General features: G+C 37.3%; 1 pseudogene; it reads right to left on the minus strand.

Moving 5' to 3' along the window:
- Window positions 1-220: 220 nt before the first annotated feature.
- LOC107862648 lies at window positions 221-4,161 on the minus strand (annotated as a pseudogene).
- Window positions 4,162-4,537: the final 376 nt, after the last annotated feature.

The following is a 4,537-nucleotide window of genomic DNA, read 5'->3' on the forward strand; positions in this document are numbered from 1 at the left end:
TACTATAGAAAAATGTTTTTTTGGGGGGAAGGACTAAACATGCATGAAGATGTCATTCAATTTTGGTTTGAGGGTAACTTTTGATACAGTAATTTGCACGAGTCTTTGAAATTCAAAAGTCCCTTGCGTTGCATTTGAGAAAAAGCGTCACGTCACCTACCACAATCTCTGTATCGAAAAGTCTGAACCAAATAAAATGTCATATTATCTTTTGTTGATTAGAATTTTTACAAATTTTTAGTAAAGTAACTTTTGAAGTGATATAGTTTAAGATAAATAATCTTTTTATTACAAAAAATAATAAATTTATTACTCGAAAATTTAAGTAATGGACACATTGATTGAGCTTAAGACAGAATTTTGCGAAGTTGACAATTCTCAGTAACTTTGCTGACCCATCTATTCATTATAATGTGGAACGTAACAACGATACAAGAATTACCTATATCTGGATGTAAAAAAAAAAAACAGATGACAAAATTGTCCTTTTCCCAACACCTTCTCTTTATACCCTTGGCATTTCCTAGGTTGTAATTGGAAACAAGAATTGATACAGTTTAAAATTCAATGTGTTATTGTGTAGACAAAAAAAATGTAGACGCATTAGATAATACGTGAGTTTTTTAATCTTTGTTCACATTTTTGTATGATTATCTCTGCATAACTTATCTGCAAACGGAACGACCACCTTGTGGAAGAATTGACGATATATAATGGTCATCGGGGTGATAGAATTGAAAATGTGACCTCATTGACAGAACACAATTGATCATCAGATGGCGGCTCAGCTGATCTGACGACAATTCGCCCAATAGAAAAGGCAGGCTGTGATGGTTGTGGAAGCGTTTGAGGGTCGCTTTCCAGCATAGAAACTACAGATGACATAGTAGGTCTATCGGCTGGATCTTGCTGAACGCATAGCAAACCGAGATGGATGCATTTTGTTATCTCAGTTCCCACACAAGACCGCGATAAGCAAGGGTCCATAAGCTCTATCCCATGCCCTTCACGCCACAATTTCCACGCCTACATTTTCAAGATAGTTTTGGGATGCTTCATGAAAGTTGAAATTGACAAGCTGAATTCAAAACAAAAATGGAGAAGATACACTTACAAAATTAAGGAGGCTCTGACCATATTCGGAAACACAACCATTGTTCTTCCTCCCGCTTACTATCTCAAGGATCAGAACACCAAAGCTGAATACATCTGATTTAGCAGAAAAAAGTCCCTCCATAGCATACTCAGGGGCCATATATCCACTGAAAAAATGGCAAAGTTCAAAATTAGCCCTCATCAGTTACCAGCAATCTTACAGCACAATGTTATTTAAATTATTCCGACAGATCTCTATTAGCTTGTAATTTCACACATAATATGTTTGAACTTTGTTAGAACTTCATCTAAAAGCGTGTTCTAAAGAAAGATCGAGCAGATGGTTTATAAAATTGTCTTCAACACACTCCTCAATGTGCAAGCTAGATCTTCATCTTGGGGCTCTGCATAGCGAGATATTTTGATGGCAGGACTTAAACACACAAGGCGACACACCTTTTATATTCTTAAGATTTTAGACAACTAAAACTCAGAGTGGTGGGAAGTATAGAGCTTGAATCAGGAGAAGTCTTACTAGGTTCGAACAACTCTATTTGTATTGGCTTCTCGTTGATTTCCGCTAAACATCTTTGCCATTACAAAGTCGGATATCTTGGGGTTCATATCTTTATCCAATAAAACATTGCTAGCTTTTAGGTCCCTGCGAATGATTCTTAGCCGAGAATCCTCGTGCAGATACAGAATGCCCTTGGCTATTCCCTTAATAACGTGGAGACGACATCTCCAATCCAGAATCTCATTTTCTCTTGAATCTAGAAAAACGAAGTATGAAGTTAGTGAACAGTTGCTGCATCCAGTTATACTAATAGGCCAAATAAGTAAAGGACAAACCAAAGAGGAAGAAGTCCAGGCTTTTGTTGGGCATGAACTCATAGATAAGCAATGCTTCATTTCCCTCTAAACAGCAACCCAAGAGCCTCACGAGATTTCTGTGTTGTTATCTAGCAATTAGGACAACTTCATTCTTGAACTCTTTCAGTCCTTGACCGGACGTTCTAGATAGCCTCTTGATTGCAATAGCTATGCCATTGGTTAGTGTGCCCTGGAGTTATACACAACATCAGATTACCCAAAAGTCGTGGAAAAATTTCCTCTAGCAACTACACTCAGTAGACTACGATTTTACAACCTCCTAAGTAATTGGTTATGATCAATTATAGGAATGGTAGCTATGCCATAGGTTAGTGTGCCCTGGAGTTATACTCAACATCAGATTACCCAAAAGTCCATGGAAAAATTGACCTCCTCTAGCAACTAGATTCAGTAGACTACGATTTTACAACTTCCTAAGTAATTGGTTATAATAAATTATAGGAATTGTTACCTTGTACACTGGACCAAATTCACCTTCTCCGAGCTTGTTTTCTTCAGAAAAATTTTGTGTAGCCACACTAATGATGTCTAGTTTTACAACTGGAAGCTCTCTGGAACTCCCCTTCTTTTCTGAGCCAAAATCATCATTCTCATCAAGTGTTTCTCCTATCATGTTAAGCAATTGACTTTCTTGACTCTTTACGCCCCCCTCTGCAAAGATTCAACTTTTGAATGGTTAGCTGGAACAAATAATTTTCTTTTCAATCCAAAACACCAATATCTTTTTTTACCTTTCTCAATTCTTCTGCTTGTTGTTTTTACTAGGTGAAAGCAAGCTCCTGCCAGTACAACAGCAATAAGTGCTATAACACTTATAATGATACTAATAAGCTTTGTCTTTGAAGTATTTTCACCTGAAAAAGAAATAGTTGGTTAATTAAACACTGAATTCGACTGTTACCCCATGAAGAGCTTAAGTGTGCGTGATTATCTTATCTGCAAGTTGGAGAAATGATATTGACCAAATTATTCAGCCATTACTCCTATTGGTAAATGATTTTCTTTTGAGGGTGTGCGCCCAAAACATAAAACGTTTGATCAGGACCATGTAGTATATGATTAAGATTTTAAAAGCTATTATTAATACGCATTTGAAGTGATTAGCGTAATGTGAAAGACTCACTGGGAAATTATTTATCTTTTCTTGGTATACTCTCTAAGAAATTTGGCTTCAGAGACAACCTCAGGAGTAAACTTACTGCATGCAACTTAGCCAGTAGAAGAGAGGATCACATAGTTACCTTGGTCTTCGTTCCACTGGCTGGTCGATGGCGGTAGTGCTTTCTGTCTCGTTGCACTGCCATTGAGGAATGGATATAGCTCGTGCCTTAAATTGCAGCTTGCAAGTACAGCTTTGCCACTTACTGGTACTTCGGCATCAGACAGAGGGAGGTTACTGATTTCAGAAAAAGCATTTTTCAGGCAAGCACGACAATCTACAGCTGACAAATCAGGTAGACACTGCACCATGCCATACAATCGTTGAAACGGGCTAATTTCATACGAATTTGTTCTAGCATATTTCAGATTAGAATTGACGGTAGTAGCTTGAGTGATAAGATTATCAAACATTGCACTCATATTCCCCTTAAATTGTTCTGGCCGAGAGACGTTTCCTAGTCCATGTGAGACGTGATAACTGGTGACGTCTAACGTGGTGGCAAAAGAAACATTAGAATAGCGGACCAAGCACTCATTATACCATATGCCGACCTGTTTACTGAGGAGACATTCCAGCGGGATCTGCTCAGTTGCAACGTCTAGGCAGTTTTGGCAGTCTTTAGGTGCAACGTCTCCTCTACAGAGGAATACTCCATGAACTTTATCAGGTTCTTCTCCTTCAGATAGAATCACCACCATTATTGTATAGTGATCTGTACAACAGGCGGTTAACATTTGACTGAAATTTATTACTTCCTTCGGTATAATTGTTCATTGAACAAGAAAAATACACCTGTGCTTTAACACCCACAAGGATGTTTGATAGAATAAGCAGCCAAGGGAGCAAGAAAACCAAAACTCTTTGGGTACTGCACAAAAATAGAACCGACGCCATTCTTGACTTCCGACTCTTCCTAACTTCATAAGTATCAATTTGCTGGTGATTATGTCCATAAAGTAATCTAAATGCTAGGAGTAGAAGATGACTCCCGGTCGAAGACCACACACTTTCCACCCAATATCAGAAAACAATTTGCAACTACAGGGACAGACTTATGTTGGGTTGGAAATCAGAGGGTTTTTTTTTTTTTTTTAAATTAAGATGTGATAATTCCGATCACAAATAAAAATATATTAAAAATATATTATTGAATATAGTTTGACCAACTGACCTATGAAAACAAGGAAAAGTGTCTAAACAATACTCTTTTAGGATTATATTGTGGATATTACTGTGTTATGGTATGACTATATTGTGGATGATATTGTGTTATGGTACGTTATGGTATGACTATATTGTGGATGATATTGTGTTATGGTATGAGAAGGATCTTCTATTTGTACATGTCCAAAACATTTACTTCAAGAAAGATGTTTGCCAAATAGA

Source organism: Capsicum annuum, unplaced genomic scaffold (genome assembly GCF_002878395.1).
Source record: "Capsicum annuum cultivar UCD-10X-F1 unplaced genomic scaffold, UCD10Xv1.1 ctg5143, whole genome shotgun sequence".
In the NCBI taxonomy this organism is placed as follows: Eukaryota; Viridiplantae; Streptophyta; class Magnoliopsida; order Solanales; family Solanaceae; genus Capsicum; species Capsicum annuum.